Here is a 25,256-nt window from a genome sequence, read left to right as displayed (position 1 = left end):
AGTGAATGCTAGAGTGAGGAGTTCGGGTTTTGTGGCTCTGGTAGTACTTGGTTGGTTGAAGCTGCTGGGTGGTATTGTTTTAGCAGGATATTGCAAAGTGGTGTTGGCAACGGGTGTTTTGTTATGTTATGTTATTCCAACTTGTAAAGCGCACGTTCACCGGAAAGTATCATGGCGCTGGAGTGAGGAGAACCTAGAGAAGAGTTTTTAAGCCCTCCCTGAAGGCTAGATAGCTATGGATTTTCTTTATGGTCATAGATAGGCCATTCCACAGCACTGCAGCAGTCACAGAAAAGGCACGACTTCCGACCCTAGTCCCTTTATAGCCGGGACATTATTAAGTCAGTCGAGGCAGAACGGAGGGGCAGGAGAGGTACATATGGTGAAAATTCCTCCTGGAGATATTCAGCTCCTTGGCCATGTATGGCCTGGTGCACAATGCATAGTGACTTGAAAATAATGCATTGATTTACTGGAAGCCAACGCAAAGCTCGGATTACTGGAGATATATGGGCTCCATAAGGAGAGCCAGTGGCCACCCGGGCAGACACATTTTGGAGCTGTTGAAGTCGGCAGATAACTCCCTTGTGTTGACCCAAATAGAGAGAGTTACAGTAGTCCAGGCGTGAAGTCACCAAAGCCACCACTACAGGCGGGCGCAGGGGGACAGGAATCATAGGGAGCACCTTTCTAAGTGTCTTTAGTTGAAAGTGGTCCGCTTGACATACGGCTGTTACTTGCTTGTCCATAGACAAATAGGCTGATAATATAACCCCAAGGTTTTTAACCTTGTCTACTCGGGTGGGAAGGGTGTTAAGACAGATTTCTGAACTCTGACCTGGTGGGGAGAGGTTCAGAAGGCCAGCCTAGTTTCTTGGAACATGGTAACCTCTGGACAAGCCAGACCATCACAGTAGCTATGGCATGACGGTCAAGACTAAGGGGGTCATTACGAGTCGGGCGGTAGGGGATACCGAGCACCGGCAAGGAGACCGGTGCTGGTAATCCCCTACCGCCCGATTCCGAGGTCCCCTAACGGGAACCGCAAGGGACATGTGGTCAGACCACACGTCCCTTGCGGGTCCCGTTAGGGGACCAAGCCGCTAATTACGGGCCTGCCATTAGCAGACCCATAAATAGCACCTCTCCATTCCCATTGAGCCCTATGGGGGCTCAAACGGGAATGGGGAATGGTTGGTGCAATGGGGACTTACAGGTCCCGCCAGGGATGGACTAGACCGGTAAGTCCCCATTGCACCACACCGGACTCGGTCCCGTTATTGGCCACAAATAGGGCCATGACTACCTCCAATCTCATAATGAGGCCCTAAGTCTCAGGAGGGGTCAGGGTGACTGAAAGACCTCAATGAGCACACAGAGCAAGGACACTTACAAATTACTTCCACACAGGTGTTATATCAAAAATATAGAAACATTTATTACAAGGCCTTTGTAACTCAGACCATAGCAAAAGAATCACTTCAATACTAAGTAAACCCAAACAACACTATCAATACAATGTATATAGAAGACCAATGGGGTCCAAAGGGTTAAATGCACAAAATATGTTCACAACCTAGAGGGGGAGAAAACAAGAAGTGCAGATAGTCTTTGGCCCCTTCGACATCGACAGCACACCTAACTAAGAGGCAGTCTAAGCCCTAAGAAACAAGAGAAGCCTTGTGCTCAATAGCACATGTAATGCAAGCGCACGCGGTTGTTCCAATAGGCAAAACAGAATCTCTTCAGGGGTCTCTAGCAGCTCAGGAAGGTGGATGAGGAGATGAAGAATAAGTTCCCACTATTCAGGGAGGACCTCCACTTGAAGCCAAAGGCAGTTCCAGAGTGTGGGATGGAGTCGCTAGTTCGTACTAGCAGTGGAAAGGAGAGGGACCCTCAGGGGCCACTCGTGCATAAAAAGGGGCCCTGGTGCTAGCGGTCACTGGTTAGTGTTGGAAGTACTCATCAGTCACAGGGGCACTCGGACCCAAACGTCCTCATTTCAGTCCGCTTGCAGGTGCGAACACAACAAAAAGGACGTCTCTGCGGCTTTCAGTTCCGAAAACACAGTGATGATGCCCAAATGAGACAGTGGCAATTTCTCTGCTCCAGGTGGATGAATCGACCCAGTTTCAATGCAGCAGGCTTCAGGGGCAAGATGGTCACAAATGCAGCATACCGGCAAAGGTCATTGCCGCGGCAGGGCAACACGGTAACCGATGGTGCTCTGGTCCTGGCGCAGTCGTCTCACTTCAGACCTGGGAATGCGAAGTGTACAAAATTCAGTGTGAGGGTGCCATGGACAGAGCGCTAGCAGTATACCAAGTTTTGAGGGCCTCCTCCAATCAGAGGCGGTGACAGAGCAAAGCAACTGGGTAAGATGGTCAGCCCACTATTCTAATGGGTCGAAGCGTCTTCGCAGACCTTCTAGGATGACCAGATGTAGAGGGGTCCCACGGGACAACAGCGGGCTCAGGTGCCAAACCTTCCAGCGGTTCACCAGCGGTTCCTCGACTCGGCTTCTTAGTTTCAGGATACTTGGATCCTATCCTTCGTTCAGTGAGAACTGCAGATATCACATGGTATGGGCGTTTTCAGCCTCCTCTTATCCAAAGTTCCCTCTGTGCCAAAAATGGAGAGGACTCAATGGGAGATCTGTTCACAAACACACACTCCATACGTGGCTCAATCATGAACCACAGTGGTCCTAGTCATTCACAGCACTCCAGACTCTCTAGCACCAAGAATGTGTATTGGGGACAGACACCCCAGCCCACATCCTGGAGGCATACACACAAGGCATGCAGGAGCCGCGAAAGCTTGGTGTTTTGCGGGAAACTGCATGTCCATATAAGGACTGACCCGGGTCGACTCGACCTGTGGAAGGTGAAGGGGCAAGATGGCCAAAGGACAGGACAAAGAACCTTGTGGCATGGCCATTTTGGAGCCAGGCCACATTTTCTTGCCAAACGCAGTTAACGTGGTTAACATGGTAGGAAAGGGTTACAAATAATGCAAAAAGATAGCTGCCACCAGCCCTATCAATGACACATCTGCACATCTCACAAAAAGTCCATCGGGAGTATCTAGGGCCTTTGGAAAATGACTACAGACCCAAGTACACTTTACTGGAAGGTACAGTGTGTACTTGTTACATGTTGCAGAACAGTTGCAACATTAGAAAAGGACTAGTGGAAACAAAGTCTCCCAGTGCTGACTGTCTCAAGGGCATGTCAGTTTCCCCCCTTAAAAGTGAGCAAAAGCCCAGAGGAGTGCAGCTGAAGGCTGTGCTTCTCTGGCAAAGTCAGTCCATGGTGTCTAAACAGCAGCAAAAATGTTGGGGGTGTACACATGGAGGGAAAATGACATACAATTATGAAATCTTTCCTAACAAAGGGGACCTAGAGAGGGGGGCCAGAATGAAGACACCCATAGTGAGGGATCAGGATGACAACCCACCACCATCACCTCAGTTTTGTCGCTGTTCAATTTGAGCCAATTGTGGTCCATCCAATCTCCCACTGCCACCAGGCATCCCCACAGGCAAGACGACATCTCATCCCGATCAAGATCAAGCTAGATCAGCATTTGAGTGTCGTCCGCATACAAGTAACACCTGTCGCCAAAGGAGCGGATGAGACACATAAGGGCCCAGATGTAAATATTGAACAAAATGGGAGACAGAGAGGAGCCTTGCAACAACTGAGGTGACAAGGAACAGAAAGAAATGGGGGCATGGAGAGGGTCTGGGTACGATCCACCAGGAAGGAGGTGAACCAGGCTAGCAACTGCCCAGATATCCCCAACTGGGCAAGGCAAGACAGTAGGATGGAGTGGTCGACTGTGTCAAAGGCTGCAGAAAGGTCTAATAGTATCAGAGCACCCACTCCACCAGCCTGGCCATATCGTCCTGGACGGCGACGAGCACACTCTCTGTGCCTCTACCTGGATGGAACCTCGATTGAGCAGGGTCATGTAAACAGAAAGTTTCCAGAAATGTAGAGAGTAAGGGTGACACCAGTGATTCGAGCAGTTTATGCAAGAAGGGCAGAAGGGAAATAGGATGGAAGTTGACAGAATACCAGTATCAAGGGACGTTTTTTTCAAAAGTGGAATCACTCTAGCCCCCTTTAATTCTTGAGGTACCAACCCCGATTGACAGGAGTTATTGATTGCTGCTGTGATAGCAGTAAGAAGGGCAGGGGTGATTTGCTTCATCACAGCCATGCTGGTTATCATAGAGGGGCCTAACAATGGAGGGATGCTGTCAAACTCGGGGTGCAATTCATAGAGAGTGTGCTAACCTTTGCACTAACAACTTTGTCCCGTACCCCGTAACTCAAAGCACTATCCACCGAAACTGCTCGTTCTCCATCCTAACTCTAAGCAGCACCCACAAAATGCAAAACTATGCATACATCCCCGAACACTAAAGCTGCACCCTCAAGTTAAGTTCACCCTTCTCCCGCTACTGCCACTGACCTCTGCTCCAACCCCAGCCAGCCCCCTCAAGTCCTGCCACTTCCCACTACCACCACTGACCTCTGCCCCAACCCCAGAAAGCCCCCTGCTAGTCTGTCTCCCTCCCACTACCCCCACTTACCTTCACCACCAACCCCAGGCAGCCCCCAAGTCCTGCCACCTCCTACTTCCCACAACAACTTCCACCCCAACACCAGGCAGCCCCCTGCTAGTCTGCCTCCCTCCCATTACCCCCACTGACAAGCACCCCAATCCCATGCAGATTGCTGCTAGTCAATCTCCCACCCAATACCCCAAATGACCTCCACCACCAACCCCAAGCAGCCCCCTTCTGGTCTGCCTCTCTTTCACTAACCCCACTGATCTCTGCCCCAACCTCAGGCAGCCCCCTGCTAGTTTCTCTCCCTCCCACTAGCCCCACTAACCTCTTCCCCAACCCCAGGCAGTCCCTGCTAGTTGGCTCCCTTGCCAGTCCAATGTGAAGCAACAAACAACCTCAACTCCTCTGGCCTGCCTCCACCATGAAGTACTCCTGCCACATATCTTCCTCCAACATGAACAACTGGAAGCGCTACTGTTGAATCCAGGTCCATAGCTTCTTCCATGACTCCTGGATAGACCACACTCAGCTGCACATCAACAGGACAGCATACAGTTGCACTGGCTACACGTTGACTACTTCATGTACATGTGACATACTAATGCAATGAAATGCAATGTAGCTTTTTCATTGTGCCTTTTTGCCATTTCAATGGCCTCAAAGCACTATTGGTGAATGCCCTTCGAGGAACGAAGTCTGTGGAATCAGAGATTGGTCTGAGTCAATCAGAATGCGTGTGTGCATTGTAGCATGTACATAGGTAGGTAGGGTTCAAAGACCGCAATAATGAGGTGTAACCCAAAGAAATGGAAATAGCCAGTCACAAGGTCAAAGAACAATGTTTATTATAGTCAATTGACTGGGTCTCAGCACCCCACGATGCATGAGTACAAACACTGTGGTGGCAGTGAGCCCCGAGCCACCGGAGACGGGCACATATATACTAAACAGAATCACATACAATACACTTGTCCAGGCCCCTCATGTGATAGAGTCCATAGGGTTCATGACCTTTCCACGTAGATGGTATTACCAAGACAACATGCTTGCATTTCCCCCCATCTTCCTACAGACAATTTATTGTATGGGAGCAGGGAAAAGGAGTGCGTGGGGGCACATTGTGTTCTCTGGTACAAGGTAACATTTCTCTGCATAGCTTATCTATGTTGCGCCTAGAGCCTAAGGTCAGTCTCCTCTACAGCTTTGGAATAGAGTTCTTCTGAAGGAGCATGTTGCAAATGTACATTATTACAATTAATTGTTCAGTGGAGAAAACATGGCCGAGACAGGGGGGCACCTAACTTGTAGATTAGCTACGCTTCTCCAAAGACTTCAAGGTTCTACAGTGTAATACAAACAACACGCTTAGCGAAATGTGAATCCCTGTCTCATAAGCATCAGAAAGTTCAAGTCTCCTACCGCGTTCAGAGCGAAAAAAATGCAAAAATGAACAGGGAACTGAACATTGCATCCAAGATGGCGAATAAAACAAAATGGCAACATGACCATCATTGTTGCAGCAATAGATTTGTAGTGTAATGTGAATGTGCTTAGGCCAATATGCATACCCTATAGGACACTAAACTAAATACCTTTGCACAGGGTGGTTAAGTCCTTGCTAGTTACCAAAGCAGAAGAGGCTTGTGGTTGGGTGATGTGAAGGCTGTCAGAGAGTGTGCGACTCAAGGAGACTGATAATGTGTCCATCTAGGCTGAACAATCAATCATGGGACTCATCTGCATTCCAGTGGCAGAGGTGATGCATGATTTGAGAACAAGCAGTGGGTGATTGCAGATGTGTGCGGGTGGGTGGCCGTACCTTTCGAGGGATACAACAATCTACCACAGAGTGCACAAGTGATTAATGTAGCCCACTCATCAACAGTGAGGCCACATCCTACCTCTAGACCTGCAATGCTAAATACCCATACCAGTGAATGAAGTGTAGGGACAGCAACATTGACAAATAAGTGCCAAAGGAACACCTAACAATCAGTGTACCGGAAACAAGCTCAATGTACAATAAACTCAATCTCCAATAGCGAATATGCAGAGGTGAATGGGCTGTCACCAGATACAACACACAACTAAACCATGTGGATCATGTGGCAATACACATGAACAAGTGAGTATCCATCTCCAATGAGAGACCCCAAACACAATCATGATACCTCTCCCACATCACCACAATTATCCCTGTATGCAAACCATTACACACACACACAAAACTTCACTCCAACAACTCTAATACACTAACAACAAAAATGCAGTGCCCTTGCACAAGGAATTGAATCAGATAATCAGTCATTGCCACCTCCAGCCAACTGATGGCCCCACTCCAACATGTGAAACTCATGTGCACTTGTCCAAGTCAAGCAAAAGAATGCCACCATGTCAATCACTAACAACACACAACATCCACAAAGACACATGAACACATACAGCATTGGACTACAGACTCACCCACAACATGCAACTATCACACACACACATCCACACCATATACACAATTCAACAACATGCCTGCATTGCAAACCACACAAGTAGGCAGGCAAAACATGTGCATGACAAACCTCTCGAAAATGGCATTCCCAAAGCACTTAACCTCCCTACATCTGCAAGAGACCACCCATGTTCAATGAGCATGGATGTACCATCGATCATACACATGGAGCATGCGCACATGTCCCACAGCAAACATCACAGTAACAACATGACACACACAGTGGGGACCCAACCCACATGACAGCCAGAGAACAAATGTACTTGGAGACCATTTCAAAAGTAAATTTCTACATGGACAAAGAGACTGCAAGGTGTGGAATGAAGAATATTAAAACTTGTATTCAAAATATTTACACTAAAATAAGGGGAAGGGTAGAAATGTCCATGGATATAAAAAAAAAAGTCCACAATGAAACATAACACTATCAAACTATATACACTGGCAGCGGGCTAGTCTGCTGGGATGTCAGTTAGGGCCTCGACCAATGCTGATTCTCCATCACATCCTCAGGCTGTAGGTGCACGTCTGTTGTTGCCTGGAGGGCTTGTGTGTTGTCCAACATCTGTAACTCCACCTCCTCTGCTTCCCTACAAGACTCCCAGAGGATGTCAGCCTTGCAACTCGCTCCTCCACCTCAGCCTTCATAATCTCTGCATCCCTTTCCCACCACCTCTGCATCTCCTGCTGCTTGGCGTATCATGCCCTGGTTAACACCATAGTCTGGAGCAGCAGGTGCTCCCCCTGCCTCATCTAAACCAGCTGATGGCCAACGTGCCTCCTCTGGGTGGCAATGCACTGCAGAATACACCTGCACGCTGCCGCCATCTGCTTCTGCCTGGAAGTGTGAGGCCTCTGAATGCCCCCTCCCCTGACTGGATGAAACTTGTTGGGGAGTAGGGCACCTGCATTGCCCCAAAGTGTCTGATGTTCTTCGATTGGCTGTTTGTGTGTGGGCACCTGGGCAGGCCCAGTGACCACCTCTGGTGCCATCATAGAGACTTGCACCTCGGGCAGGGAAGTAGGCACAACCAGACTGGGTGGTGGTTGTGGTGGGGGGACTGTTGCACAGGGGGCCATGGTGGCAGGTGGCATGGAAGCCTGACTCAATGATGACTGGGCCACATAGGATGAAGTGGAGGTGGGGCCCATTGCACTGATCAGCCCAGAGAGACCACTCAAGACAAGTGCAGTCACCAACTGGGCATGGAAGAAGCTCATCTGCTCGTGATGCTGTGCAAGATCTATGCAAGAGTCATGTATGGCATCACAAATAGATGACGTCCACCTCAAGATACCTGCCAGCAGGGGCTGCACCTTTAATTGGATGGTCTCATCGACGGCAAGTGGTGGATCAGTCTGGGTGGAGGTATTGCGGAAGGTGGTCACTGCTGCAGCAGGTGGCCCAGGGACAGGAGGTTTTTTGCTGAATCCTCCACAGTGGACTGCACATCCTCACGTCTCTGGGACAGGGGTGCAGTCTGAATACCCTCCTTGATGACCCCATATGACACCAGGGGCTGGGTTGCAATTGCCACCTCCTCCACCTCCACCAACCCAGATGCCTCCAGAGAGGCATCCGTCCTTGATGGCGCCTGTGTGGTAGCAGCCTGTTCCATCACTGCTGAGATATCCCCCATCACAATCAACTCCTGGGACTTACCCTCAGCAGCCTTGCCCAATGGTACTGGCACTCCCCCAGCCACTTCACTCTCTGAAGAGGAGGTGTCAATTGTGGGTGGCCGGGGTCTGCTCCTGGTTCTGGTGGCCATGTGCCTTCTTCTCCGATCCACAGGACTACTTTCGCCCTCTTTGCCAGCTGCAGCAACTATGGAAAAGGGGACAAATAACATTGACATCAGTTCACAGTGACATGTGTGGCATGCACAGCATTAACAGTACCATGAATGCAGCACAAGTCAGCCAGCAACTGCCACACACACAAACACACACACACACACACACACACACACTGCTCATGTCACATTTTTTATGTTACCCTTTCCTCAATGACTTGCTGGTGGCAGTGGTTTCGTTTTGATCTGCCTTGGTTTGCATTTACCGTGACCGTTTGCGGCTCTGGTAAAGTAACCGCGGGAGTCATCGTTTCAAAATGGTGTCCAGCCATCTTTGCTAAAATGGTGCCCGGGCTTCTTTTTTTGCCAGGTCTTTGTGGAAAGTTCCTTCTAGACAGTTTCTCTGCGCGCCAAACCAGGTTTGGTCTCTTTGTTCCTCTCGCCTTTGGCAGGGTTTCTGAGAGAAACCCGCCTCTGGCTCCAGAGTGTCTGGAGTAGGCAGGAAGTGAGGGAGGTGCCTGAAACCACACTGTGCTTAGTCTTGTAGGAGATTGCACTCTGTGGTGATTGGCTGGCTGACTGTCCGGCAAGGACAGCCAACATGCTGGGTGAGTGACAGCTAGGCTGGAATGAATGGGAAAGAACTGAATAAAAGGCGAGTCTTTTGGCTTGGAAGTTTGCATCGACAGAGGAGCCCCTGCAAGGACGACTTCTCCCTTTGAGTTGGTGGGACCAATCAACTCCAAAGTAAGCCGCCTGACACCCATCTCGGAGCTGGTTGAATTTTCTCAGAGTGCTGCAGAAAACCGTATAGCCAGGGAGAGGGACACCAGATTGTGTGCGTTAATTTGAAACTGCCCTAAAGCTTTTGGAAGATCCTCCGGACTCCCACGAAGCCCTTTGTCAAGCTCCAGTCTTAAGAGCTCTTGACTTCAGCCAATCCTTTATTGTACAGACAGATGCTTCCAATACAGGTATAGGTGCAGTTCTGAGTCAGCTGGATGAGAAAGGCAGGAAACACCCCATCGGATTCACCAGTAGGAAGCTGAAGGAACCTGAGACAAGGTGGGCAACCATAGAACGTGAATGTTTTGCCATTGTGTGGTCTTTGAAAAAGTTCAGACCATACTTGTATGGATCTACTTTGTGATTCAAACAGACCACCAACCCTTCAGATGGTTAATGCAGATGAAGGGGGAGAATCCTAAATTGTTAAGATGGTCAATCTTCCTACAGGGGTTTTATTTTACCATTGAACACAGGTCAGGGTATAATCTCCGAAATGCTGATGGTATCTCCAGAAAGTATGACCAATTGGAGTAAGGAGATTCATCCACGGGTGGATTAAATCCTCCTGTCCCTTATTCTGGGGGTGGGGGGGGGGGGTGAGTGTTAGGGAGAATTCTCAAAAATGTGCTAATTCCTTCCACTTTAGAGACCCCCAGCAACTTTTCTGGATTTTGAGGACTTGATTTGTTTTCCTGGAGAGAGTGAGACCCTTTTTCCCACTCTCTTATTTATTTTAATGTGTTTTTATACACTGTGTTTATTTTTGGTTATGGAATCTAACCAACTCCATAGGCATAGTCTTTTACAATTGTGTCACAAAACACCTTCAGTGCAGTGCCACAGGGAAGTCTTCCAGATTTCCCAAGGTTTAAATATCTTCTCTGGGATCAGCTACTGTTTCCCAGAGCAGTAAAGTGAAATTAACTTTAGTTAGCATTGTACTTGCTAGACCCAGCACACCCAATCTTACAATAGAGTGCTGGAGGGGTTACTTAGTATCCCCAGTGTCTAAATGCTAATGTAACATTTTTGATGTTACCCTTTCCTCAATTGACTGGCTGTTGGCAGTGGTTTTCTTTTGATTTACCTTGGATTGCATTTACCGCGACCGTTCGCGGCTCCGGTAAAGTAACCACGGGAGCCATCTTTTTCAAAATGACATCCAGCCATCTGTGCTAAAATGGTGCCCGGTCTTCTTTTTTCACCAGGTCTTTGTGGAAAAGTCCTTCTAGAGAGTTTCTCTGTGCGCCAAACCAGGTTTGGTCTCTTTGTTCATTTCGCCTTTGGCAGGGTTTCTGAGAGAAACCTGCCTCTGGCTCCAGAGTTCCTGGGGTAGGCAGGAAGTGAGGGAGGTGCCTGAAACACCCGGTGCTTAGTCTCCTAGGAGACCCAAATGCACTCTGTGGGGATTGGCTGGCTGACTGTCCGGCAAGGACAGCCACCCTGCTGGGTGAGTGACAGCTAGGCTGGAATGAATGGGAAAGAACTGAATAAAAGGCGAGTCTTTTGGCTTGGAAGGCAGAGTCGACCACTGGACGAAGGAACCGAAGAAGAGCTTGAAGAGGACGCCTGCTGCAACTCCTGGACTGTTGGTTTCCTTATGAAGCCTGCTGCAGTGATTACTTGTCAAGTTTGCATCGACAGAGAAGCCCCTGCAAGGACGACTTCTCCATTTGAGCTGGTGGGACCAATCAACTCCAAAGTAAGCTGCTGGGACATCCATCTCAGAACTGGTTGAATTTCCTCAGAGTGCTGCAGGAAACCATATACCCAGGGAGAGGCACACCAGATTGTGTGCGTTACTTTTAAGATGGCCTAAAGCTTTTGGAAGATCCACCGTACTCCCACGAAGCATGACTGACCAAGCCTGAGGCCCTTCATCAGAGTGCGGGACCCCAGAAGTGAGGACAGTCCACCTTGACATCCAGGACCTGTGCTTATTGATATTTGCTGTACTGCAAGGAGCTGAAATGCGAAACACCCACTGAAAGTAAAGTTTGCCGGTTGGCAGTTTTTACAGTGCTGGTGCAGTGCAGGTGTCCCCAGACATCCTCCCTCTTGTCCCCACGACTGAGGCCCAGGAACAGCGAGATCTGCAAAGTTGCACAGGAACAGAAGTCACCAGCTGCATCTTTTCTTCTTTACCAAGGTACTGTAAAGCAAGTCTAAGAGAACTTACCTCTTGCTGTAGAAGTGCTTGCAACTTCCACAACTCACAAGTCTAATCAGCTTGTGGCCCTACATTTGATTCTTGTTTTCTTCAAAGATTCTTAAGAACTTGTGCAAAGACTTTTCCATTACTTACCAGAAGTGTTTTATCCTATCCAAGACTCTTGCCCATTGACTTTGGCTTTGCCTATTTAATTTAGATTGAGTATGGAAAACAAATAACAACTGCATGGTCTGACATAATGGTTTTCCTTTGATTTCTGCACTTTTGACACTTCATTGATTAACTGACTATACGTTTTCATACCATATGTGTTAATTTTTAAACTGGATTATATGTTTTAAAATTGTTTAAGGAAAGTATGCTTAGAAACAATTTTTATTTAAATTGTGATGTTTATGTATGTTTTTTTGTAAAAGGTTTGTTAAACAAAATACAATAAAAAAAAATAAAAAAAAATATTATGTGGCAGTAAGTATGTGAGATTTGCATCCTTCTTTGGACTCTGGAAAAATTGCGTGACGAAATCCATAAATAAGGTTGTCTTTGCGCTTGATGAAGCTTGTTTGTTGTTTGTGTGGTGCGTCCCTCAACACGCCACGTTATTCCTCGTTCTTCCTCATTTTGCTCACGGAATGAGGAATATGCATGTTTTGTACCTTATTTATTTCCTTGTTCTTGCCCGTCTCACACTTTGCACTGTGTGTCGCGCAAAGCGCTCAGCACAGTACAAAGTAGTTAAGGACCAATGCAAAGTATTTGCAGACCTGCGCAAAGTCTGAATCATGAATCGGCAGCTTTGAGTTTGCATGGGGCAAAGTGTAAATGTTCCCTTTGCGCCACGAGATCCTGGGTTTTTTGAATACTCTTAAACTGAGTTTATATGGCACACTCTAGAACCAATGATGTTAACCTATCAGCTATGTCATCTGGACCACTTAAGTTTTGCACATTTGCTGTTGTGGAAGTCGATCGACTTTAAGGTCACTTTAAAACAGTGCCAGTAATGCACTTGTGCTGAGAGTGGTTATTGAGCAATTAGGCTCTCATGGTGATCTCTGATGGAGTAAATGTGTTCATTAGGCAGCTGAGCACGTTTATGCAACCAATTAAACACGACCCCTCTCGAACTTCATTGTTGATATGCGACCCCTCTCGAACTTCATTGTTGATATGGATACTCTAGAATGCTCATCATACGTGCTCCTCATACGTCTCGGCAGGATAGCTCAGCGGCAACATGCTCGACTTGGAAGCAAGACTACATGGAGCAACACAGGTTTGATCCCCGGTCTGCGCTTAGAAACCACTGGGTATTAACCGCATTTTTTATTTTTTTTAATTTTATTGTATATAGTTTACAAGAAACCTTTACAAAAAAGACTTTAAGAAGTAAAAAGACATTCCTTACATTTAAATTTCAATTATACAAACAAGCATTAAAACATAGATCCAATTTCCAGTTAAAATTTCCAGAGAATAAGGGACAAATTTAAATTTAGATTTGAAAGGTTCAGTGCGAAGTACAGTGCAGCATTAAAAAATATACCGACATTAACATTTTCCAAATTCTAAAATAGAAATAAACCTGCAGAAACGAAAAAAAAATTTCATAAAGACAAGCATAATCATAACAAGCATAATCATAACAACGGGCGTATAAATCTAAAGCTTTGATAAAACCAGCCACAGCAAGTCCATCCTTAATTTTTGAAATAGAGAGACACTGTGACCAGATCAGATTGTCCGCCCCCATTTGCCCCATTGCATTAAAACGATCTAAATATTTGTCCCTTAAAGATGTCAAAGCAGTACAGTCTAAAAAGAGATGCCGAGCAGTTTCAATCACCCCAGAGTTTTGCAAAAATGACAGATAGGATCTAAATCAGAAAACTCCTTCCTTTTATGTAGAACTTCCCGAGTCAGAAGGAGATTCCATCTGAGTTTAATGAGAAGAGAGCGATAATATCTGTTGGGAAATTGATTCAGAATAAAAGGCAGCAGGCCTCTTTTCTTATGGTCAAATTGTAAGTCTCTCAAAGAGGGATACAAATGTAATTTTTCAATAATGTTACTCCAGTCATGACTGAAAAGACACTCCTTGACCTTGTTAGGATTCGTTAGTAGGGTGTCCCTATCAGACGAAATATCCAACAGGGTCTTGTCACAGAGATCACTAAAAGCGTTAAGATATAAATTCTGGACTAAAGGTCCCTGGGAAGAAATCATGTGACCCACATCAGCATAGAGAGCATCAGGTTTGGGAGAGAGCAAAGCTGAAAAAAGTGAAAGAACCCTCCAGAGAATCCTGGCTCGAAATGAGAGTAACCCTAGTTCATACCTAATAACCACTGTTGGAATGGAATTTGGCAGTTTTAAAATTTTTCTCCAATAGATACCCTCAAGAGAGTCCCAGAAAATCAAAAGTGCCGAGTAGCGGAGTTCCATTCCATACAAAAGCTTTGGAGTAACCTTACCCTTAAAGAAATCCACTACAGGCTTAAGGGAGAACATGCCATATTTATTGTCTAGTCTAAGGGATTGGGAGATGAGAGGGAGCAATTTGTGTCTAAGAAATCGTCTAGGTTCGATCGCCGAGGGTTGGGCCAAAATCAAATAACCAAGATAGACGATTTTATTTGCTCTAATTATATTTTCACCACCTATTTTCCATACTTTGTTATTCCCCATTCTCCCCTTTGAGAAGACCATAGTACGGGTTTTGCTCGGGTTAATCTTAAGCCCATTAAGAGTGGTGTATTCTTCAAATTTGCAAATGAGCCTCTGCAGGCCCACTTTAGTTTGATCAAAAAGAAGAAAGTCGTCGGCATAAGCCAACCATGAGAGCCTCAGATCCCCTAGTTTAGCACTCACCATGCCTGCATTTCTCAGAAAGTCATCAACATCAGCCATACAGAGGATAAAGAGACAGGGAGCTAACGAGCAACCCTGTCTCACCCCAATACGTGTCCTTATCCTTCTGGAAAGGGTTCCTGCCAAGTCAAGCCTGATATGGACCCCAGAATTTTCATACATAGCCATGATAAGAGTTAAAAGCCCGGCCAGAATACCCCATTTGGTTAATTGTTCCCAAAGTCTTGACCTGATAACCAGGTCAAATGCATTTGACAGGTCGATAGACGCAACGTAAAGAGAACCATCATATTTACCCCAGGTGGAAGTCTGCAGGGCGCTGAGAATAAGACCATTGAGATTAGTTGAGTGGCCTGCCCTACAGCCTGTTTGTTGTTTGGGGAGAATATGATTTTCCCTGATCCAAACGTTAAGGTGCGAGAGCAACAAAGAGGCAAAAAGCTTACAATCCGCATCAATAAGCGAAATAGGTCTATAATTTTTGACCTCGTTACGTAAGCCTCTTAAAGATTGGAACATTATGAGCAGTTTTCCAACTAATGGGTACCTTCCCAGAATTAACGACATCTTGAAAGAGCAAAGAAAGAAGGTTAGCCCAGAGATCTGGCTCGGCTTTAAATGTATTGTTAGTGATACCATTAGGCCCCGGAGCCCTAGATTTCTTGGCTTTGGAGATGAGTCCTAGTACTGTCTCGGAGTCAGTAGGAGGCTTCCATGAGTCCTTAGAGGGGTTGTTCCCCAGAAGACAGGAAACTAATCCCTCACCCCCAGTGTCAAAGAGTTTAGTATAATGCTCAACCCATTGAACCTCAGGGATGGCATTCAGCTGGTCAGCCACCGCTGCATTGTCTAAGCTAGATACCGTAGCCCAAAATGCCCTCAGAGCTCATTTTATGAGCACTGCAAGCATATTCTCCGCGTCATTTTGTAGCATAGTAGCTTTTCTAGACTTACAATAATTTTTATATTTTTGGTGGATAGTTTTAATTTTTGTTTTTTTGTCGGCCCATTCAATATCTAGGGCTTGTACATCTCTAATGAGTTTCCTAGTGAGACCCTTTACATTAGCCAATTCTTGGTCAAATCTATGAGGGTGAGATATTTTAGAAGCACCTTTCCTAAACTGGCCATGAATACGACACTGGATAGCATTGAGAAAGCTATCAAAATGAACTGTATTGAAAACTGCTAATTTCCAACAGAAAGAAGTATGGTTAAAAGAAGAAATCAGTTTACGATTAAGTAAACTGATATTGAGAGGAGTCCAACGTACCTCTGTCCCTTGTCCCACAGTTTGGAGATGGGTAGGACCCCCCGCAGGCAAAAACTTAGTAGGAAAGGGACAGAGAAATGAGACCCGGAGGATACCATGGTCACTCCATGAATTGAAAGAAACCTCGACATTAGACGAGAAAGGAATGAGAGAGTGATCTACAAACACATAGTCTAAGGTAGATATTGAAGAGGATCTATGCCATGTGGGACGAGGTAAATTAATAGCGTCATAAAAACCATTGAGACAAGTTAGACCCACTGAATCCAAGGCGAAATTCCAACGACGACCCCGTGCGAATTTCAGACCTAGGCGAGAATCATCCTCCATAGCCAATCCCAAGTCGTCATAATTGGATTCGGTAGAAATAGAGCAATCCGAATTAAGATCACCTGCCAGGATCAGTTTACCCCTAGGGTACAAAGATCTCCAAGAAAGAAGCATATGCGTTAACTTTTGCAAAAACGGCTCAAGAGGAGAGATTCCCTTGTGCCAGTATACATTAACCAGAAGTAGAATAACCGTTAGATCAAGAGAGAACACCTCCAGGGTCAGGATACCAAAAGGCGTGTCCAAAAGCACCTTAGTCCTGAAACCTAAAGAAGTTCTTAATCCTATAAGAAGACCACCCGACGGCCTCCCTCCCAAGCTGGGTTTAGCATTTTGAGAAAAGGTATCAAACCCATCTAAAACGGGATTTGAGAGCATCCAAGTTTCTTGGAGAAAGAAACAATGCGAAGCCCTAATCAGAATGACAGTGTCTAAGTTCGTAAAGAGGTGAGAATTACCTCTAGAATTCCAGGAGAGAAACCCAAAGCTATTCACAGGAAGAACATCTGGAGAGAGTTCTGAATTAATCAGAAGGTACTCATTTCCACAGACCTGCGGTGACCTGTGCCCAGTTGCGAAAGTTTCCATTTGATTTGGGCATAAATTGCCTCCGTTGGGGCTGTGGGGTTCTTTCCGGATGATATACCATAGTGAAATTATCCCTATATTCTGCACCCCCTTCATTATTACTGGAGATCTGAGTGGGTTCCAGTAAATTTGCTTCAAATCCAAGTTGCTTTAACTCTTCCCTATGCCGCATGATCAAGTCCAGAACCACTCTTGATTTAAGAATGATATTACTTACATCTACCCGATCCTGAATGGGGAAAAAAATGCTATCCATGTCATAGCTAGAGATGAGAGAGAGCGAGGGAAGTTGATGGACGATCTATAAAATATTACCACGATTTAAACAGATTGGCATATCTTGGCCCCAAAGGCTGGTAAACTGTATAATATCACGAGGAACTTTTGATTCTGATAAATCAGGTAAAGAATCAGAGATCTTTTTAGTAAACTGAGTTAAAGAATCAACCGCCAAGTCGGGGCCCCTAGCACCTCTTAGTATAGTCCTATTTTGAGTAACATTTGGACCCACATTATCTTTCACATAATTTAAAGGAAGTATTGTAATGAACAGAATCGGGCCCAGAGGGGACACCTTTACGGCCCATAATCGGGCCAACAATAGGCAAACTTGGAAAGGCTGGGTTAAAAGAGAGAGGGGCAGACAAACCCCTCTCTAGTCGAGCTCCCATATCACCGTCCCTAGTTATAAGCTCAATATTAGCAGGAAGACCCTCAGTAACAGCAATGAGCGATGGCTCCAAAGGTAGGGGCGGGGTAGAAGAAGCCCCATCCGGGGACAGGCATATATTAGACTTAGGCACTGCCCCACATACAGTTTTAGGGACCAGTATCTCCCGGAATAAGTGTTTGACCATATCAATGTTAACCAAGTTTGCTGTAATCGTTGGCAGAGTAATCTCTGAATGGCTCTGATCTATCCCTGATATGCAGTTAGATGGAATAATAGGGAGTACTACAGCAGAAGAGGAATCCTTTGCTTTGACAATAATATTGGTGGTTAGCACAGTAGAGGCATTAATGGAGGTCGGCTCTAGTGAACTTGGAGCAGTTGTCAAGGTACTAGAAGCCACAGAGTCCAAAACACCCTCAATATTAGGTCCCACTACTAGGGAAGGAATGTTGTTAGTCGAGGGACCATCAACCAAACCATCCGGTAAGGGAGATAGAGCTGCTGTAGTGGGAAGTAAGTCAGCTGTGGCCGCAGTAGCCACTGTAGTAGGAATAGGGGTCAGAGAAACCACTGGTTCAACAGAATTCCCAGTCCCCTTTGGAACGGGAGTAGTAGATGAGGAAGCTAAAGTATTTACCAAGAAGAGATTTTTAAAAAATTGGTTCGTATATGAATTTAAATTTTTCACGTTCTTCTGATTTTTAGTTTTCTTCATTTGCTGAGTAATTTTCCTTTTCCTTCCTATACAGGGCAAAACTTTTTGATGTAAAATTTCTTTGATGGGTTAAATGGGAACAGATGAATTCTCTAAAGTCGGAATAGATATGAAGTCCAGAGAAGAGGCGATGAGGGCACCCTTAGATGTATCTACCGGTTCTAAAGACCTTCCCACAAGGGGAAGACCTTGAACAATAAGATTAGGAAGCGGACCAACCGATTCCTCTTGGACTTTCTCCTCCATTAATACCATAGTAAGTTTGGTGTGAGGGGTAAGATGTACTGCCTTCGATCCAGTGACCTCTCGCATACCCTCGGAAATAGTTGTCGAAATCATAGAAGGTTGGCTACAAAAATCCAAAGCTGGGCCTTGAGGGACCATAGGACCCAGGCCCTTAACTAAAACTACCTCTTGTATACTTGGCGTAGTCGCAGTGAGCCCTTTATGCACAATATGGGCTTCAGACGGTAGTTGATTAGAAGGGATTGGGTCAGGACCGTGTGTGGACAAAAGTGGATGTTATTCCTTAATAATTTTAACTAACTCTTCAAATCTGTCAAGGCCCTCTAACCTAGAATAGATTTCAGATAGGAGGAGAGAGTGAGATTTGACCTCAGACCATATATTATCATACAAACTCACAAAGGAACTCAGAACCATATTCAGAGCCGAGATAGTAGGTTGAGAAAGTTTAATTCTTTCATCTGCCTCTTTAAGAGTATGATGTAAGATAGATTTGCTGCCCTGATCCTTTTTTGAGTCTGGGAGTAGACCCCTTTCTTTCAACCAATTTTGTTTCTCTGTGTACTTATCAATAAATTTGATGAGATCAGAAGGAGAGCCTGCAAAGGAATCATTACAGATTTGCTGGGTGACATTATTTGTATTATTACAATTGGGGCCCAGGTGACTATCAGCAATTGCCTTGTCTGCACATTCTATAATGCTGATGTTGTCAATATCCTGAGCTAAAGGGTCTTCAATCTCCAATTTCTTAACTACATCAACTAGATTAGTATGATCTAATGAAGACACTGCAGTGTAGAGATTTAACAAGGGTACAAGATGTAGTCCTCTTTCCAAAGAAGTGTGAGATATTTTTCCCTTGAATTGGTTTCCCTTGGGTACCCAGATTGGATTTTTGTTTTGAGGGTGGGATTATGGGTTTTGTTGAATGGAGTTTTGAACAAAATAGGTATAGATTTCCCTGTAGGAGTGTATGGAGTTGCAGCCACATTAGTAGACAGATTAACATGGATAGTCGAAGTATGATTAATGCCCCTATCTGCGGAATTAACCTCTGGCGAAGGTTCAGTGGGAGGAGAAACAATGTTCCCATTGACCGTCACATTGGTAATGCAGAGGCATTATCTATAGAGTCAGCTGCCATAACAGATAATATAGGTGTCCTGGGATGAGGGTGGGCAGGTGTTGAAAGAACAATATTAACCATATTGTTGTTAGAGTAATCCAAATGGCCCTTATCCTTTTGAAGAGTAGCACCTTCCGCAAGATTAGAGGCTAAGGTAGCTGCTAGTCGTTCTTCCTGTGTATCTATCGAGATATCATGAGTTCCATTAAAGATACAGCTATTGTAAGCTGTATTGCGTGGAATAATACCCATAGCATTGAGTACCTCAGACCTATCGCTGACATGAATTTGAGCTTGGGCCAGGGTTTTAAGGAGTAAAGGGTTATAAGGGGCATCTACTGGAACATGATGTAATTTCCCCAGTATAGCCGGGGAGGGAACATCTAACAGAGTAGTAACTGCTGAAACAGAGGGTAAATTACCAATAGCAGTCTGACTTCGCAGTCCCTTGCGTGTCAATCAGAGAGAACCAAGACCCAGGAGGGAAATACAGGGGACCTAAGAAAATAACAATAATGGGTTAAGCTAAAAAGTGAACCTGAATTACAATGATTAATTTTTTCCTTAAAATACACAAAAACAACGTACACAACAGTCGATAAAATTATGAACATTGAGATCTAAAAATATTGCACTAAAAAACCAGAGGCGACCTCTTAGATTAAAAATACAGAAAGAAATGGATCTATGCAGCTCCCTCCCCAAAAAAAAATAGTAAAAACAGATGTATTATGAACTAGAATTGATAATGTTCTTAGTCAATACGTAATCAAAATATATTGATTTTAGGAATAACCACAGTCGTCAATAGAACCAGGAGGAGCGCTCAGTCTCAGGGTAGGGAACGCCTGACAGCTTGTGGAGCTGCCAGAGTCCGACTCTCCACCCCAAACCCTTAGAGCTGAAGAGGTGCTTGAGGATGAATTATGCAGCACAAGACCCAAGTTCAAGTTACTCACAGGTCACAGCCAAACAGCACAACAGCGGCTCCAGCCCTTACTGCCTCCATGGCTTAACGCTGCAAGGGTGGTTGTGCCGGGATTAAGAGGACCTTCAAAGTCACGTGGTCCGTCACGTGACCGCAGTCAGGTCCGCCTCCTCCAGGAAGCAAACAGTGCCTCAGCAAGAGCAATGCTTGCAGTGCTGAGGATAAACAGGGCACAGGAAATGCTGCAATAAAAAGCACACGTTCAAGCAGCAAAGCGTTCCTTTAAATGAATGCAGAACTCCCCGCTCGGGTGGTTGTGCCGGGATTAAGAGGACCTTCAAAGTCACGTGGTCCGTCACGAGGAATGAATGCAGAACTCCCCCATTATAAATAACCTATCATATCATGTGCAGTGTTTACCTTGGATCATGAACCACGTGATTATGTGACTTGTAATCTTCCACTTCGCTGATCTTTTGTGTGGCTAGTATCAGCAAGTGATGGGTCTACATGATCCACTTGTGAAGTAGTCAAGTCCCTTCAACGAGCATCTTTATGATTACTCATACTACATGGAGGATCCAGAGAGGGCCGCCGTGCATTACGGCTTCTTAATATCACTCAGGATTTCTGAAGACAATACAAATTAGAACTCCACAGGAGACTGATTATTAAGTGTTCCTAGAACCATGAGAATGCTTTGCAACACCCAAATATAGGGCATTGTGTGATTTATATGTTGCATGTACACACACACCACACAACTTTACACTTACAGGGTCACTCACACATATACATTCTTAAAAACGCACTTGTTCACACTGGTTCACATACACAGATTGCGCTCGCACACACACACACGCACACACACACACACACACACACACACACACACACCTCTGCTTCCAGCCAATAAAAACACTGGTACCTTTACCAGACAGGTTTCCAAAAACAATGGTGCCCATATTTCACTGGTTTTGCGCTGATTGCATTCACTGCCGGTTGCCCAACGTATCGAATTCAAAGCGCTCTACATTGTGCATTGTGCTCTCCACGATCAAGGGGGCAGAGTATCTTTGTGTCAAATGTGTACGCTATCTTCCGAAGCGCTCCCTGAGGTCTGAGTCGGCTGGCCTGCTCTGTGTGCCTCCTTTTCGCCATTCCCGGATTGGGGGACGTGCCTTCTCTATTGCTGCGTCCAACCATTTGCCCTTCAGGAATGCTCTTAGAACCCATCTTTTTTAACTTAGTGGCTGATGGTGGTTGGCTTCGTTTTCAGGTCCTGTCTCTTCCTCTCCAGTGCCATGATGCCTTAGGGCGACCGTGCGCTTTATAAGTAATCATAACATAACATAACATAACGTAAAGCATGTCAGTTAACCAATTTAAAATAAAGTCAGAATCTGGTGAGCTGACACTAAAAGAACGGATTAGTCGCTGCCTTTCTGCTTCATTGCTATGGATGTAAACACTGACTACGTCACCATAGACAATCCCTTTTCTTACTGCTGATGCATTTCTACCAGATGACAACCATTCTTAGGACACGGAATGACAGGTAGTTTGAAATATGAACTAACGGTAGAATTAGCAACAGCTTTCTAAAGGGTACATAACATGTTAGTTTTCAAGAATCAAGGTTCCTCGTTTCTCTTTTTTGTTTTACCCTAATTCAGTGCACATGCATTTTCTTCATAGTCTCCATCTTTTTTCATAATCTTTCAACTATTGACACAGACCTAGATGCGCGTTACATACTTTAAGATCATTTTAGCATGCACAGCAATATAATACTCATTTTCTTTCAAATTTAGCCATCAAATTGAATACATCAAATCTAAAGTCAGCTTAAGTTCAGATTCAAATTATCCTTAAAACCACACAATTCATGATAAAAATGGGAATGATTCCAAGGACAATGTCACGGTTTCTCACATAAGAGACACAATTACATTAGCACCCGGGGCAGGGGAGCCAATCAATCGGGTTGCTCGGAAAGCAGGCTGAAAGCCATAATCCAAGCCTACGTTCCAAGCAACCTGATGGCTGCTCTCACACCTGCCATTTTCCCCTCAACCTCCCCTCCCCTTCTCTTGGTCACAGTTCCCTCCCCTCCACACACACCTGCCTCACTCACCTTATTATTTTGGCAATGCCTCAACTGCCACCACCCCTGCAGCCTCTCGGCCCACCATCGAAATGGAAGAGGGGCTTTGCTTGGAGCCCACCTTCCAGCTCCATGGCAGCTATCTTAGTTAAGTATTTTGTGTAAATGAACGGGACACCTAGAGGCGTCCCGTTCATTCATACAAAATACATTGCTGTCAGCACCCCAGGATTACGGATTGCAAATCTGGGGTGCTAATAACAATAATACCTGATCCGGTAGGCCGGATCGGGTGGTAATGGCACTGGGCCCATTGTTAGCCCTCGATTGGGCCCCGGGACATTAGCACACAAACCGGCCACCAGATCGGGTATTATTGCTTAAATAAAAAAGAATTCCCAGTGCTAAAATGCTATTAAGGCTTCTATTTTTTAAAGTTACAATGTCTGAGAAATTATCCCATATCCTATAACTTCTGTCAATTCGATTTTACATGCTAGCAGTAGCCATAGAAAAAGTGTTATCAACAATATACCACGTGGTGAACTTTTGAGAGCTAGGAGAAACTGCAGTGAGGAACAGAATTTTGTAAAATAATGTAAGTCAATCGGAACCAGATTCAAAGAGAGAAGTTATACTATTCCAACTATTAACAAAGCATTACAAGATGCTAAAGGAATGGCACAATCCTGCCTTTTATCACAAACCCAGGATCCACAAGCCAAAATCTCGAATACTTTTCCAAAATATGTGAATTTTATTAAGAAATTCTCTAGTGACTCTAAATTCATCTATCACATTTTAAATAAACATTGGAATCAGCTATTACTCGACCCAGATTTGGTACCCTACATTTCTGAAAAACCTATGATCACATGTTCTAAAGCTCCCACTCTCAGAAACCTACTCTGTTCCTCCTTTTTGAAATCTGGTTCCAATAGACAGCAAAACTGGCTATCTGAGAACATCAAACCTAGTGGTTTCCACAAGTGTAGGACATGCAATTTTTGTAAGTTCGCTCTGTCACCAACCAAAGTCTTTACCTGCCATGGAAACCTTAAAGTTAATATTACGGACTTCATCAACTGTCGTTCAAAGTACATAATTTATGGAGTTGTATGTGTGTGCAAGAAAGTGTATATTGGCAGTACCAACCGGGAGTTGAGAATAAGGATCAGAGAACACTTTGCCAATCTGAATAGTCAAGATGCCAAATTGCCTTTTGCATTACACTGGCAAAAGGAACATCAAATGACACACCGAGACATCAAATTTGTTGGTCTGAAATTCATCAAGCCACATACCAGAGGTGGTGATAGGCAATTGAAACTACATCAAGAAGAAGCATGCAAGATCTGTAAACTACGATGTGTGCAGCTCGGTTTGAATCAAGAACATGAATTAAATGTATTTCTATGATCAATCAATCGAAGATACCTTAAAGTGGCAGATGTAATGGTGATACTTTGTGATGCTGCCACATCCCAATAGGTGCTCGAACTAACACGTTAATTGTAATATAGACCTGAATAAGATTTACTGCCAATCCATCAGCCCAAGGACACTGGATACTCTCTCATCCCATGGTGCCCCACAAAAGGACTCTTACTACTAAAAACTTCAGTTATATTACTAGCTTAGCTATACTAAAACACATGTATACTACTTATGTGAGCACACATTCATCTCTGAGCCTCTCTACCTCCATATAAGCCTTCTGAGGTATTACACTAGCACTCCAACTGACGTGCCACCACAACTTAATTTAGGTTTATTTCCCAAACGTACTTAATCGCGACCCCTTCTATCTGCTATATCAGTACTACTTGCAGATTATGCAAGTAACTCTCAACATGTATACAGACTACTATTTATGCATTTCTTTAACTATTGACTGTAAACCAGTGCATTAGTGAATTTGTTTCGCCATATTTACCTTAGTACTATAACAGCAACGCACTTTTATTCCTACTGATCGATAACTTACATTAATTCATTTTAATGGCAGTGCTTGATGTTATTAGTCCCCTGACCTGGGTCACTCTATTCAACAAAACCGCATGGCTAAACACGGGACGTCTCGCTCCGAAGAGAGTTTGTGTTGCCAGGCAACACTTTAGCACAGGACTACATGCACGAACGAACTTGCGGGAGACCAGATATTTTGTGCCGACACCCGGTACCAGCTTCAATACAGATATCCTAAATATTTGAGCATATTACTAATACTTTTCTACGTGTAAGCTCTCAGTTACAAAATTTCGCAATTTGCTGCATAACTCCTTATGGGACACCATTAGGTGGAGTTGCACGGTGTTGCTATGCAACTCCTGAACACTCTGGTCACATTACCCAAGCCTATTTCCATTTCCTGGGTTGTCATAGTCTGTTTCACCCAACACCCACATTCCGAAATCCTGAGATCGGCCACACGGCAGGGATGTGAGTCAGCTATGCATTGAAGCAGCAATATGGTGAGCCTTCTTTGCTCCAGATTGTGCTTAGTCAGAACCTTTTCCTGTTTAAGAAAGTGAACCAAATGACATTTCAACA

This window comes from Ambystoma mexicanum, chromosome 14, assembly GCF_040938575.1.
Source record: "Ambystoma mexicanum isolate Mex_15411 chromosome 14, UKY_AmexF1_1, whole genome shotgun sequence".
In the NCBI taxonomy this organism is placed as follows: Eukaryota; Metazoa; Chordata; class Amphibia; order Caudata; family Ambystomatidae; genus Ambystoma; species Ambystoma mexicanum.
Note: the sequence above shows the minus strand (reverse complement) of the source record.